A 16,733-nucleotide genomic window follows, 5' to 3' on the forward strand; every position below is an offset into this window, starting at 1 on the left:
CTGAGAGATTTCAAGATGCCACTGTTGGTTGTTATGCTATACTTCAGGATTTAATTTTATTTTCGGCCTGTTTTGTTTTTAAATTCTCTTTCCCGCTCCATGCCCCTTGTTCTGGCTTCTCCATATTAAAAAAATAAACATTTCAGTGCCTCCTCTTGGGCTGAGAGTATCTGTGTGCATGCATGGCAGAAGAACCCACCTGTGGTGAGGGTGGGGGTGTCCCCTTGCTCTGGCATCCCGTCTAGTCACCAGAATGGAGGTGCACAAACAGTAGGGGGCAAATGAACAGATACCAAAAAAAAGAAAATCAGAACAAAGCAAAACTGACAAAGTGTATTGTCCACCTTTGCTCTGTGGTTCCCATGGAGTTTTTCCATGATATGTCTGCTCCCCTGCTTGGTCTTGACATTTGACCTCACCCAAGTTGTTGGCTTTGGGACGCAGAGCCCGGCAGATTCAAAACTATACAATTTCTTACTTTTGCTACAAGTTCCACTAGTTATAAGCATTCAAACCTTTAAAATATTCCTATCTATGTGGTTCCAAGTTTTGGAACTCTGCCCTGAATCTGCTTTGCCTGGTATTCTGTGGTATTGCTGATGGTGAGCCTCAATGCACCTCTACCCTAGCTGCCATCAAACCCTGCCTCCCCCACCCTTACCTTCTTAAACCCATTTTTGTCATAACCACCATAGTAACATTTAGAAAACATAAATCTGTTAATTATCTTCCCTGCTTAAAACTTTTTGTGGCTTTCTGCTTTATATAGAGTAGGAGTTATGTAGTTATGTGGTTTTGCCTCCAGGAGACATTTTATAATATCTGGAAACATTTTTGGTTGTCACAACTGCTGGGGGTGAATTGTTACTGGCAGCTAGTGTGTAGAGGCCAAGGATGCTGCCAAACATCTTACAATGTGAAAGTTACCCCCCTACAGCCAAGAGTTTCTGTGCTAGAAATCTCTTTGGAATCTGTCCTTTGCCCACCTCTTTGACCACTTCTCTTTCCATCTTTCTCTGTTTCACTTACAAAGACCTGTTTTCTTCCTTAGAATATGCTAGACTTGTCCCTGTCTCTGGGTATTTTATACTTGTTACTATAACTCCCTGTTTTATTTTACTTAAAACATTTCTCACTATTCCAAAGTTTCTTTTGTTTCCTTTTTGGTTTGCTTATTTATATATTTTTTATGTTACTCTGGAACTCCTGGTGTGGAGCTCTAGGATAAGCACTGGATTAATTGCAAGGAGTTCAAACCCATCAGCTGTTTCTCAGAAACCTATACAAGGTTGCTGTAAGTCTGAATCGACTCAGTGACACTTAACAACAACAACAACAATACTCTACCAAAATAAGAGTCCATGGTGGCAAAGACCTTAACTGTCTTGTTTGTTGCTGTATCCAAAGTACTTAGAATGGTACCTAGTATGTAGTTAATTCTCAATAGGCAATTGTTGGCTCAATGAATTAGTAAACTTAGAAGATTATAATAGCCACAGTGTTTGGTGACTGATAACATGTGAAGAGCAAAGCAGGGAACAGTCTTGCATGATTTCCAAAATTTCTGGCTTAGATTATTGACGGAATAGTGGTATCCCTCAATATAACATTAAACACAGGTAAAGCATCTAGGTTTTGAGAATAAGCTTTGTACATATTGAGTGAATGATAGGTGGGAGATATTTAGGCAAAGAAGTTGGGAAGACCTTTGGATATGTCAATTTGGCATGAGTGCAGAAATCTTGACCAGACACAGTTTTAGGAAACATTAGTTTATGTTGTTGTTGTTATGTGCCATGGAATTGGTTCGTGTGACCCTGTATAGGGTTTCCGAGGCTATAAATCTTTACAGGATCAGAAAGCCTCATCTTTCTCCTGCAGAACAGCTGGTAGTTTCGAACCGCTGACCCTGAGGTGAGCAGCCCGATTCATAACCACTACGCTACCAGAACTCCTTCATTAGTTTATGTTGTTGTTATTAAGTGCCATTGAGTCAGTTTTGACCCATAGCGACCCTGTATAGGGTTTTCGAGGAGTGACTGGTGAGCTTGAATCGCTGACATTGCAGTTCAAATGGCTTTGCAGTCTGGTGCATTAACCCACAGTTTATAGAAAGTAGTAAAATCATGAAGGTTTATGAAATCACTCATTAACAACGTGCAAAGGAAGACAACTAGTATAGAAAACAAAGAATACTAATGTTTAAAGATTGTAAGCAAAGTTTGATTATGAAGTGACAGGAGGTAGGAAGAAAGCATCGTGTTATCTGAGATAAAAATGTTGAAAAGAATGATCCCTAGAAGTTAATGGTAAAAGGCAATCTTTATGAAAGACTATTCTAAGAATCACTTTCCATGAAATACTCTTTGGTCAAAGATTTCTGTGGTCAGCTGAGTTTGAGATATGCTGAACTCTACATACCACTCTTGCAAAATAACAAAGAACATAAACATATTAATGTCTTTGAGAAGTCTAGCTGTCAAGAAACCCATAAACTTTAATTTAGAGTTGCAGAAGTTTATCTGATCATAAATCTTTCCCCTTCTCAACATAAATCTAGGCTATCCCCAGAATAGGAACAAGTTTTATTCCTAAATCTGTCTTTAAGTTCAATTTTAATGTATGTTGGAGCAGTTAGGAATGGTTCATAACTAACGTCAGTTAGTCAAATATCTGTCTTAGTATGCAGTATATTGTGGACCTTTACTTTGTGTAAAAAATATTTAAAGTACCACTTCTAGGTACACTAAAACATCTTTGACATAATAATAAAGTCATAATAATATTTTATTCACATTACAAAGTAGTGCTCATTTGTTATTACAAACCATTGTATGTAATTTTATTTTTTAATATAATAGGCTTTAACTGGAGTTGGTTCCTAACTACAAGTTTTGCATAAGTTGGACATTCACAATCCAGGGACTGATTTTATGCTTACTAATAGCACACATAAGCAGCTCTGGTAGCATAGTGGTTACGAATCGGGCTGCGAACCGCAAGGTCAGCAGTTGGAAACTACCAGCTGCTCTGCGGGAGAAAGATGAGGTTTTCTGCTCCCGTTAAGATTTACAGCCTCGGAAACCCTGTACAGGGTCGCTATGAGTCAGAACAGACACCACGGCACATAACAACAACAACAACAACAATAGCACACATAGCTAGTGTCCCGAGAGCACTCTTAGGAGATATTGCTATAGCATAATTAATTACATGTTACTGTTGTAGTTAAGTGTCATCAAGTCACTTCTGACTTATAGCAACCTTGTATAGAGTTTCTGAGTTGACTGACCTTGTGGCTTGCAGTCCAGTGCTGATCCTACAGCACACACCAGGATTCCAATCTATTAGATACACACTGAAAAGATTCCTTTGCATTTGGCAATTAAGGGATTTTGCTCATCTTGTCTGAATGGTTTCTGTAAAGTGATAGGATGTGAATGATCATTCAGAAGGGATGGAATTAAAACATTTGGTACAAACTTCTATTGTCCTGAAGGAGAAGTAGATAGGTACAGTAGTAACATAGGTAGGTATGTGTGTAAGGTCAAATTATTTTTTTGGATGAGAAGAATCTAAGTGTACAGACAATTGTTGTTGTTGTTAAGTGCCACTGAGTTGATTCCAACCCATAGTGACCCTGTATAGGGTTTCCAAGGAGCATCTTGCGAACTTGAACCACTGACCTTGCAATTCAAATGACTGCAGTTTGATGCATTAGCCCACAGCACCACACCAGGACTCTGTACAAAGAATAGAAAAAGTAAAAATAGATGTGGAAGAAAATGAATAATCAGTGAAGCAAGGTACAAGTATATGGAAGAAACTAAGGTGAAGAGAAGGTTCCTTATTCCACAGAGATTGGAGGAAAGAAGAGAGGGTAAAAACAGACAGAGAGGGAACCCATGTTAATCTTGGTTACTCAGACAAGGTTATGTGGTCAGAATTTGCCATTGGTGCTGAAACAAAAGTGTCCTCAACTCCCTAATGTTATATCTAATCTTCCTAAGGTAAAACCATTTAAAAATCATTGTAACTTCTATGACCAGGAGTCACATCTTCTTTGGACTCATATAAAGGTATCATTGTACCTTTAATCATCTCATTTTCTTCAACTCTCTCTCTCTCGGGTAAAGACTTATCTTATGCATTTGTTTCCCATTACCTTTCACAGAAAGGAGGTGTGCTGTAACCATTGCATTGACACCAATCACATTCCACCCACAAATGAGAATTTAATGAATTGCATTATTGGAACTTGATGAATGCTACCGTCAGGGTATAAGTTGTTGCTGTAACAATAACAACAACAACAACAACAACAACAAAATCACAAATGGGTGGCTTTCAAGGGTCCTGAAAAACCTAACAAAGAATTTATTTCATAGTTTTGGAGGTTAAGAGTCTGAATTCAGGCCACTGACAGTACTTTCTCTGTTTGTTGGCTCCAATGGAAGATCCTTGTCTCAGCTTCTGTAGCTCCAGGCATTTCTTGGTGTTCCTTGACTGTTTGTTGTCTTCCTGAGTTTGTGCCCCCTTTATAAGACTACACTCAATAGGGATCAGGTTTAGGCCCCATGCTATGTCAGTATAATCTCATTAACCTAACAAATGAAAACTCCGATTTCCAGACAGGGTCATATATACAGGTTAAGATTTCAGTGTCTCACTTTGGAGAGTGTATCTGTCTAGGGCACTTACCTTCTTAGTTTTGTCATTACTATATCTCTAATTTATACCTATGTTTATTTAGTATACTTCTTTGTATGTTGAATCTTTTTCTTCCTAATGTTTCTTTTTTCTTAATTTCTAGCTATCCAAAGCATTATTCTTTCATTTTTCTCCAACCACCTGACAACCAATTAACAAAAAGCCTGACAGCCATCAGCATCAATGGGCTCAAGTGTGGCAACAATTGTGAGGTTAACCCAGGACCAGGCAGTGTTTTGTTCTGTTGTACATACGGTCGCTATGAGTCGGTTACCAATTCGATGGCACCTAACAACAACAAGGGGTTAATGACTTCCTCTTTTTATATGGACTTTCTGGCCAAGGTTCTATATTATCACAAAATGCTTGGGATAAGATTATGCAAATAAGGTACCTGTGGCCCACTGAGTGAATTGGTTAGTTTTGCCTCCTGCTAGGCTTGTCGGGGTGATCCCACAGAAGTTGCACGGGGACCTCACTACCATCAAGAAGAACCAAGAGTAGAACTTGTCCTTTGGACCCAGGGTCTCTGTGCTTCTAGACCCAGGAGACAGAAAGGTGTAACAATGGAAAGTTGTAACACTGAAAATGGCAGGAGCATTAGATGACTGCAGCACAAGATAGTAGCAGTGGGCTTCCCAATCCATGGAGTGAGAGAACTGAGAATGTTCAGGCAGGAAGTTTTCTGGTGGTGTGGGGTGTCTTTGGGCATGTGGTGGCAATGCTAAATGTCTGTAACTCTTGCCTAAACAGGACAGAGGCTGAGAGTGAGGGCTGCCTGCTTATGGGCATTGCAGAGAAGGGGCTGAGAGTTTGGATGCTGTCTTGGTTCATGAACTGCATCTTATCTCTTCAGTTGTTCCTGCTACTTTCAAGTTGATCCTGATCCTGTAACCTGTTACTTCCCTAATCAACTCCATAATAGTGAGTATGGTCTGTGAGTTCTTTGGGGCAATGACGATAATTACTGAACACAATAGAGAAGTAAAGAATGCCATGGGCGGGACGGCTAGAGTCAGCATTAGTAACATGGTTGAAGAATGGAATTATGTCTGTGAGAGGTTTAGCAGGGCACATGTAGGCCAGAGAGAATGAATGGTGAGGAAGCAAAAAATGAAGTCTAGTTATCAGGGTAAATGAAATGAGAAGTCTAGAGTTGATTTTATTTATTTATTTATTTATTTACAGTAGCATGCTTCCTTGTTTGCAGAAGCATTATGATAAGATAAAAAAGAAGAAAAGACTCCAAAACATTTACACACTGAAGAATTTACTCTTGGCATCTACTCAACAGAAGGGTTATATTGAGCAATCTCTTAAAGACTCTGCTACTCTGTATCCACATATGTAAAAACTAAGCAACCGGGTCAGATGATCTCTGAAGTCTCTGGTAGGTCTATGGTTCTATGATATTTATTATTTACTGAGTTGAATTTCTATTACCCAGCATTTCTCTCAAGGCACCAAATCACACTGAACAAGGCCCGCTACTTTCTGGTAAGGCCAGCCTGTTTACATGCTTATGTTGTAATGTTTGGGATTGATATAACTGGAGAAATTTAGGGACAGATAGTTCATATTCTACTGGGATTCTGTTATGAATGCTCTAACTTCTCTTAAGATTAGAACATGACTGCATTGTTTTGATTTTGTTTTGTTACCAGGCAATTGATATAGAGTCCATTGGAATGTGCATGCCAGTTGGGTTTTGTGCTTCATCCCATTGACAAACAGAGGAATTTGAGGGCTGCTTTGGGAAGCAGAGGAAGCTAAAGAGAAGGCAAGGTATGAAGAAGAAACAAGATGGTAATGATAGAGAGAAGTAGGGAAGAGAGAATGTCATGATGCTGATGAAAAAGAACAATGAGATTTTTCAACACATGGCAGACTCCAGATAGTGACAACAAAGAGACATCTGGCTCCAAGAACAACAGATCACATGGCACCCCACTACTTCAGAACCGTGAGTTTCATGGATATTTTCATTTACCTGCAGTTGATATTGCATACCCAGTAAATGTACTCCATGGTCATTTCTTTGTGGGAGCAGGCTTAATCAGTTCACCAGCTCTTTAAGAGAAGTGAACACATTGCTCACATAAGGGCTGCATTTATTTGAGAAGCTAAGATAGAAGAATTTGGATGGGGTATTGAAAGTTGTATTATTTTTTCCACCTAAATTATCATTTTTTAAGAAATAAAAAATGGACTTAGACCATGTAGACCATTTTTTGTTGTTGTGTTCTTTGTTACTACACACAATTGATGGTCAATACATTGTCTGGTTTCATTGGCTAGGTCAAGTATAGAAACTATATTCCATAAGAATGGAGGGCAGATTGAAAACATTACTTATTGGTATTAGAGCCTTCAATGGAAATCTTATAGTAGCTATTTCTCTGCTTCACACATACACAGAGTATTTTTTTTTTTTTTTTTTTTTTTTAGCATCTCACTAATTGTAAGAAGATTACAGATTTGCTTCTTTCCCTTCCCTGCACCCCATTCAATTCCTTCTAACTGAATTTGGTTAAGACTAGTGAAAGGGGGTCAAGATTTACCCTAATTTACACTTCCTAAAGGACCAAATTAAAAAAAAAAAAGAAGAAAGAAACACAATTAAAAAACAGTTATTGAGTTCAGCTATAGTTAAAAAAAAAGAAATTCAAATCTCAGCTTTCTACCCAGAGCAGCAAATGGCGTTCATTGTTAACATTTATAGGTAGGGGAGGCTATATCATCTCAGATGTCTCTTCTGACTCAGAAATTTTTAGACGTTCTGATTCTTTTGTGGTTTTTTAAAATGGGGATTTATTTTCTAAGTGAAGTAGGGGTAGAGAAATCAGAGAAAAGATATGATGTTGGCATTATGATTTGGAGAAGAGAAAATAATACAATGAAGAGAAGACAGTTTTAGAGTTAGCTTGAGTTGGGTCTTATAAATATGATCTCTCCACTCCAATTTTGTTATTTTCCAACAGTTCAACATCACATGCAGTAAATTGTTATTATTCACTGATGCTCTCTATATTTAAAAACAGCCAGAAGAAAACATTTTTTTTCCCCATAAGGAAATGATTAAGGAAATGGAAAACAAGGACAATTATACAAGAAATGATTCAAGTGTTGGCAACTTGATAGCTATCAAAGAAGCTTCTGGAGAGATTAAATCAACTGCCATGTGTACCCATCAGAGTGGGAAAAATTACCTAATTCCAAATGTCCTCAGTACAGTTTCACAAGTTCAAATTTCGTATTGTATATGTATCTTCCACTTAAAAATTGATACTCCTTTCGTCATGATTGATACATAGGGTCAGGATGTAAAAGTTAGCTATCGGCAGGTAAATATCTGGAATTATCACCAAGAAAAAAAATTAAAGCAATTATTTATTATCTTTAATTTATCTGCTTAGTAACTAATACTCTTTTCAGACCTTAAAAAAATCCTACCTGTAATTTGCTCCCTCTCCTAATTTTTTTTGTTTCAATGTCAATATTTTGAACTTTTCAGTGGCAACGTGTACAAAGGGTAATCTGCTTACAGCTTTCTGAGCACAATAAAACTTCAACCAGCATATACAGAAATCAATTCTAATACAGTAAGGAGGGCACTTAAATTGGATGGCAAGAACTCAGTGGGAGTCCTGGTTTTTCCTTTAGCTGGTTGTATGACCTTAGGTGGAATCCTGGTATGTTACTCTAGTTAATGCAAAGTGGTTTGAACTGCAAGGTCAGCAATTCAAGCTCACTAGCTGCTCCTTGGAAACCTCATACAGGATCACTATGAGTTGGAACCGACTCCATGGCACTTAACAACAATAACAATATGGTCTTAGGTGAATCATTTAAGTTCTCAGAGCCTTAATTTTCTCCATTGTAAAGTCAGAACAATAGTAATTACTTCATGAAGGTTTTGCTGTTGTTCCTGCTGTTGAGTGCCCTTAAGCCAGTTGTGACTCACAGGGACCATGTATAGGGTTTCCAAGAAGCAGCTGATGGGTTTGAACTGCTGACCTTATGTCTAACATTCCAGTGCTTATCCTACAGTTCCACACCAGGACATGTTTGTGAAAAATATTTATCCATTAGATTGCTACTCAGTTATTAATTAATCAGATTTAGAAACATGTGGTCACTTGCCTCAGGTCTCCTAGGTACAGTTAGTTCACACTTAGACACGTTCCTGGTGTCTGGGATTACATCACAAAACAAAGACCTCTTATGTGTAAACACTTCCTGTGGGTATAATCACTTGTTATCATCTGGTTGCTTTTTTTGGTACCAGTTTCAGGTTGATTCTGGGAAGAAAGAGTGTTTTGCTATCCTGGAAGTGTTTTTCTTTTATTTTGATGCTTTTTGTCAGCTACCTTTCTCTCTAAGAACTGACATTTATGTTGTATGCTCGATATATTAATGTGTCAATGAGATACATATTGCATTAAGATTAGAGAGCGCCACAAGGGGATAAATGAATGTCAATTTTCAAATGGAAACCAGTGTAGGTTGCAGAAACAAAAACTTCAAGACTTTCAGATTGTTCTATTTGTAGAAACAATAGCCTGATAGCAGAAGGGATTTCACGTAAGTAACTATAGATCATTTAGGATAAAACATAACTACTTCATTCCTTACCCATAATTCATTACTGTGGAGTTGGTTCTGACTCATAGTAACTCTGTAGGATTTTTGTAAAACTTCTCCATAGAGTTTCCAAGGCTGTAAATCTTTAAGAAAGCAGACTGCTATAACTTTCTCCCATGGAGCCTATGGTGGGTTCTTACCACTGACCTTTGGTAAGCTGAGCATGTAACCATGCACTACCAGGGTTCCTTTTGTTCCTTATAGGGTCCTGAAAAACATAACAAGGCAGTGTTTCCCAATACCAGGTACAACTAGACTGATGACCTATATTATTCATAAGGATCTTAGTTGTCAGGAATAACACCAAGATCAGAAACCCATATAGATAGTGCTTATACTTGTCAGACTTAAGCTCTAGCATGAGCTAATAGGTATCCAGAAAACTTTGCCCAAGTTGGAACAGGTTGAGTTGAATTCCTCAAAACCAATTATCTTAAAGATGATTTTTGCTCAGTTTGTTGTTAGGTTAATCCTGTGAGTTTATTGTCAAATGGTATTGCATTAAATTGACTTATTAAATGACTCTTAATAATTCTCTGGCCTTATTCTTGGCTTATCTCACTGTGATAGTTAAGGTTTTGTGTCAACTTGCCTGGGCCAGGATTTTCAGTGGTTTAGCAGTTAAGATGTAGTTAGCATTTCCATAATGAGATCTAATACAATGTAATTACCCCGATGTGATTTGATGTGGTCAGCTCTGATTGGATCTAATTATTCTATGTATTGTAAATCCTCACTGCTATGATGTTAAATGAGAGTCCTGGTGTGGCACTATTGGATAAACACTGGATTGCAAGGACATCGCCTCAAACTCTCCAATTGCTCCTTGGAAACCCTATATAGGGTCTCTATGAGTTGGAACCAACTCAATGGCACTTAACAACAACAATAACAATATGACGTTAATAAGGTCAGATGCAATCTACCTTATTAGGTTGTATTTTCAGTCAATTTCTTCTGAGATATAAAAGAGATTAAACAAGTGAGCAAGCTCAGAGGGACCTACTACCATGAACAAAGAAGAACCAAGAGTGAAGTCTGTCCTTTGAACCTGAGATCCTTGCACTGTTAAAATCCAGAGGAGGAATAAAGCCAAGATGCATAGAGCTCTCTAAGGAATATTAAGCTGACAGATTCAGAGAGTGAATAAAGAAAGAAAGATTCCTCTAGAGCTAGCACTCTGAATTTGGACTTCTCACCCCCTAAACTGTAAGAAAATACATTTCTGTTTGTTAAAAGCATCCACTTGTGGTATTTTTGTTATAGCAGCACTAGACAACTAAGACATTTGACATTTGAAAACATAGTCTGAGAATGGGCAGCTTTCTGTTCATGGATCATAAAACAACATGGCTATTTCTATTACCATGTAAAAATAATCAAGAGTAGTTATTGATGAGGTAGAAGACCATGGAGAAATTGAACTGGCTTACAAACCCTTTGGGATTTTCATTCCAGCTTGCGTAACTTTTCTGACATTTGGCAAATTAATTAATTTATCTGGACAGGTTTCCTTACTCTATGACACTGGATCATTTTAAATCAAATTAGATAATGGATATAAAGAGACAGAAAAATATGATAAATTTGTATGCAAATGTAAAGGCTATTGATTTTTAAAAGATGTAGATTTGATGGTTAATGCTCACTACTCTCAAACTCACCTGGCATACAGGGATATAAAGTATACTCCAAGGGAGTAGGTCTTTGTCAGACCCAAATTTGTCTGGGTGGTATTTCCCTTTCAAAGTGTACACATACCTCAGTTTATTAACTGTTGTTAATGTTAAGTGCTGTTGAGTTGGTTTCCACTCATAGCAATCCTGTACAGGGTTTCTGAGGAGCAACTGGTGGGTATGAACTGCCAACATTGTGGTTCAAAGTCTAGTGCTGATCCTACAGCAACACACCTACAAGTCTTGTTTAAATAAACCTTGATTTGAAGACCTATGTGAGTATCCAACTTTTCATAGTAAACCCAAAGTTAAGTTTGTGTCTCAAAATGACTTTACTGACTTAGTAACTTGTACCTCTGGAAAGCTGAAAACATTCTGAGATATCCCACGTTCTCTGAGGAAGGATACTGTTACTGCCTCTTGGAGGAACCAGTGAACATTTCTTCTAGATTCTTCTAGAAGATCCTTAGTTGTTGATGTGTATACTGTGCCTAGGATTGTGAAATGTATAATGAAATATGCAACAGAATTATAAAAGTGTCCCTTCACTCAAGGAGCTTATAATCTGGGGAAGTAGGAGCAATAATGTTGTTGCTGTTGCTGTGTGCCTTTGAGTAGATTTTTACTCACAGTGACCCTATATGATAGAGTAGGACTGTACCATAGAGTTGCCTAGGCTATAATCTTTATGACAATGGTTTACCAGGTCCTTTCTACAATGGGGTAGCTTTGAACCACTACCTTTCTCCAATGGTAGGTTTGAACCACTAACCTTTCATTTAACAAGTGATCACTTTACCATTGTACCACCAGAGCTCCTTGGGAGCAACAATAATTTATGAAATTAATAGAAACAAATACAAGTCAATACTCATTCAGATACCTACTGAATACCTTCCATGGTCATACTCTAGATATTTTGGAGTAAAAATAATCTGACATTGTCTTTGAATATGACATTATAGAAACCAGGCAAGTCTGGGTGTTGAGAACTGCTAATATTGTTAAGCAGTGTCCTTTGAAAGTATTTTACAAAATCATCTGGTAGAGAGGGAAGGTGAATGTCACAAGTAATTCCCCTTATTCATTCTTCTTCTCCCTCTACTCCTCAGCAGGAAAAACCCCTTCTATCTCTAAAACTCTTACTAAAACCCAGCAAAACAATCCAGTGATGCCATTAAGATTAGTGACCCAGCCCCTGCTCAACTGATGCATTTTTAGACCACATATGTCAAGGTTGTCTCTACATATAGGTCAGTGTGTAGTTTCCTACACTGTGACCACTCTGGAGAGAGAAATCAGGACTGTTTTCTCTAAGGAAGTCACTCACTGAAGACAAGACAAGGTAGAGATAGTAGGCTAAGAAAACACAGGAGAAACAGAGGTCATCTTATTTTCTGCCTCTCCCAGACCATGGCTCTTGTTATGAGTGTGCTGTTACCGTTCCAGCTGAGCAGGGCCCAGGAAAAAGGAAGACTACTATTGCATGGTGCAGATAAAGTAAGGACACAGCTGTCAACCTGTGTGGGTTGAATGCACATTCTTTGTGCCTTTTAAATTAACATAGCCAAGTCTGGTGCTCAGAGACTCTTGAGGATTCAGGGAGTAGGAAAAGGGCATATTCTCGTGGAATGGTAGCCAACTTCTGGAGGGAATGGTGGGAGAAAAGGATATACTGACACTATGTAGAGGCATACTGATTACCAGTACCTGAATGATGTAATCTGGGAAATGACATCAGGGACATTCTCATGTCAGAATATTATTTTTCTTAGTCAGTTTAGGAGAAGGACTGATTTTTTGTCAAAAATAACCTGGTAAATTTCCCACTTTTTGTTATGCTCATAAGAGATCTTGGTTACATTCCATTCAGTAATTCCCCCTATATTGAGGCAGTATAAGGTAATGTTTAAAATCTCAGAATCCATAGCCAGGTAATGTAAATTAAAATTCATTTCTATTGCTTACTAGCTATGTGAACTTGGGTAATATATGTTACCTCTCTATGCATCAATTTCCTCCTAAAGATAATGGAAATAATAAAAGTACCTATTGCATAGAGTAAGGAACTCTGGTAGCATAGTGGTTATGAATCGGGCTACGAACTGTAAGGTCAGCAGTTTGAAACTACCAGCTGTTCCTTGGGAGAAAGATGAGGCTTTCTGCTCCCATAAAGATTTACAGCCTCGGAAACCCTGTACAGGGATGCTATGAGTCGGAACCAACTCCACGGCACACAGCCACTACCATTGCATACAGTATTTGGAGAAGTAAGTCAGTTAATACGGACATATGTTTGATGCATTCTCCTCAGTAGTGGTCCCCTTCCTGATTACATGTGAACCCACTTCTACCATAGGCTACACAGCCTGGAGATGCAACTCACAGGCTTTGTAGTTAGATTAGATGTTGAGTCAGTCCAATTGTGCCCCTTGCTTGCTGTGTGATTTTTGGCAAGTTATTTAATCTTTGTAAGCCTGATTTTCTCCATCCACAATTTGGAATAATTATGGCATCTACCTTGCAGTTTGCTCTGAGGAATAAGTGTAATGATGTACAAGATATACATAAAGCTGTTGATGCAGGATCTGGCATATAGTAAATACTCACTCAGTGTTGTTGTTAAGTGCCATCGAGTCAATTCCGACTCTTGTCTGTATAGGGCTTCCCAGGAATGACTGATGGATTTGGATCACCAACCTTGTAGTTTGCAATCCAGTGCTTATCCTACAACATCATGCCAGAACTCCAACTGCATCTTACATGATTGCCCTATTCTCCCCCTTAAAAGGAAAAGCTGAACAACTCTTATCTTTCCTATGTTGTTGTGGCTAAGTGCCATCAAGTTGGTTCCAACTCATAGCGACCCTATTATATTTCTTCCTTTCACAGCCTGGAGATTAAGACTATGAGATTTCTGTGGAGCGGCTGGAGAGCTTGAGCCACCAACCTTGCAGTTCAAATTGACTTTGCAGTCCAGCACATTAACTCACAACACCACACCAGTACTCGTCTGGAAGAGTAAAATAATGACATTAAATTGATTACTTATACAAGGGGACTTCAAAAAGTTTGTGAAAAAATGGAATTATAAAACAATGGAAGTTTTCCATGAACTTTTTGAAACTTCTTCATATATATAAATTGGAGTCTTCTCACTTCTTCCTAACATTTTCCTTTTCCATCCTCCAACTCTCCCTTATGTTGTTATTAAATGCTGTCAAGTCAGTTCTGACTCACAGTGACCCTGTATAGGGTTTCCGAGGAATGGCTGGTGGGTTTGAACTGCTGACCTTGTCATTCACAGTCCAGTGCTGATCCATTAGCACCACACCAAGAGTCTAACCATGAGTGTAACACCAGGTAAATGTGGCAAAACTGAGGAAGAAAGAGGCAGGAGGCCCCAAACTGACACAGCACATGTTCCTGCTTCTCACTGGTACTACCAGCCAAGACTGGATACACAATTTATGGGGCTAAGAGCAAAATGAAAATTAAAATAACAGTAAAACATTATTAAAAATCTCAAGGTAGTAACAAAAGAGCATTGAACCAAGTTTGAGACCCTTCTGTTGGTAGGCGCTTCCACAACTGCATATGTAACTTGCCTGATAAAGCCAGCCCTAGTGTCATCCATGGGGCAGTTGAGAGGTGAGGAGTTGCAGTCACTTCTGCTGCTGACATGAGGTCAACTTGGTGCTTCTATCCATCCTAGAGCCTGAAGGTATCATGTGAGCTCAATGTTGGGCTATTATAGTTCTTCCTTTCACAGCCTGGAGATTAAGACTATGAGATGATCAGACACAGATCCACCCCAACATCTGAGAACCAGTCTAACCCAACCCAAATTTGATTAGTTCTTAGGAAAAGTTTGTAATAGTAGGAGGAAAGGTCACTCACTTCTGGGGGGGAATAAGTACAATAATACCAGGCATTGGAGTATTTATGTGTACATGCATGTGAATGATCTATAATGATGCAAAATATTCACTTTTATGGTTCTAGTGTCACTTGTCAAAGTTTTAAGGCCTTAGGAGGATTTATCTATCCCTCAGTAAAGTAAATGTGATGAGGAGAGAGTTGGGAAAAAGAAAGTTTAAGTTGAAAGGTACCAGTGTTAACCTCTGAGTAAGGAAGTCCCAAGGAGTCAGGGGAATCCTGGGGGTTTCTGAGACTCTTTCTCTTCATACCCAAAAAGGAAGCACCAGGTGGATCACAGAGAGAACATTGCTTCTCCCAGATTCACTGACCCTGTATATGATTTCTGAGGAACAGCTGGTGGGTTTAAACTGCTGACCTTGCTGCTAGCAGTCCAGTGCTTATCCTACAGCACTACACCAGGATTCCTTAATTCTATGACATCAGGCTAATCATTTCTTCTCTTTGCAATTCAGGGTTCTCATATACTGAATGAAGACATGCAGAAGAAGGCATTCAAAATTTGAGTCTGAACCAGGCTGTGAATGTGGTTGAGCACAATCTGCGGTAAAAGAAAGATGAAAAGGCAGGAACTCAAGGGAACAGAAGGATACTGGGGTGGGAAATCAAATATGTCATTACTCGGTCATTTTACTTCTGCCTTCTTTTTTTCTTTCTTTCTTATAACAGCTTTAAATTAGGTTTAATTACATGTTATTGTTGTTTTAGTGGTTGGTGCATAAATTTGAATAATAGTGGTATTAACTGTGCTTCCCTGTAGGTGCATGGATATTATCCTATCACAGACAGTGTTGTACCTCATGACTGATCTGGATATGTTCTTGTTGACAATGAATGCAACACCATTCCTCTTCAATTTGTTTCCCGGCATAGTAAACCATGTGGTTATCAGATTCAAAATGGCCAATACCAGTTCATTTCAGCTCACTAATGCCTAAGATATGGGTGTTTATGCGTTCCATTTCATTTTGGATAACTTCCTAGAATTATACTTTGTACATTCCATATTCTGATTTTCAATGGACGTTTACAGCTATTGTTATGCCCAGAATTCGGGGTCCCCAAAGACCAACAAGGAGCCGTTGCCGATGCAAATACATAAGAATTGTTTATTCAAGCTCCAGCTAGGACCCCACCTGCATCTGACGCAGTGGATGAGGGATGGAGCTTTGAACCCTCAGTTAACATTATTCATGCTCTGACTCCACCTGCATCTGACACAGCAGATGAGGGATGGAGCCTTGAACTCTCAGTTACTCAGTTATTCATGCTCTGACTCCACCTGCATCTGACGCAGTGGATGAGGGATGGAGCCCCCCCTGAACCCTTTGTCTGTGGGATTTTTATAGAGTTTTCAAACAAGCTTAGGTTTTTCAACTTTACAATATTTGGATTGGTTGACATTTGGCAAAGTATGAGATGTTACAGTTTAATTGGTCAGTACTGGTAGTCTTTTGTTCTTAGGCTAGGATAAGGAGAACATCTGGCATCTGGCCTTGGGATGCCCTGTCTACTGCTTATCTAGTTCTTGCTGTTGCTAGGGGTGAAAGGATATTCTAAGGCAGCATGAGCTGATTAAGCATGTTCCTGGAACAGGAGGACGTGTTCAGGCTAATGTACAGAATGGAGTCTTTTTCTTGGTCCTACACTATTTCTCCTCATTTTGAGTTGTATTCCATCAGCAAATGAAGGTCCCATGGGCTTTTCTCCTATGGGATTTACTCCATTCACGTCATCATGGTCAACTCTACTTTGAGGAGGCAT

This window comes from Chrysochloris asiatica, unplaced genomic scaffold, assembly GCF_000296735.1.
Source record: "Chrysochloris asiatica unplaced genomic scaffold, ChrAsi1.0 scaffold00100, whole genome shotgun sequence".
Classification (NCBI taxonomy): domain Eukaryota; kingdom Metazoa; phylum Chordata; class Mammalia; order Afrosoricida; family Chrysochloridae; genus Chrysochloris; species Chrysochloris asiatica.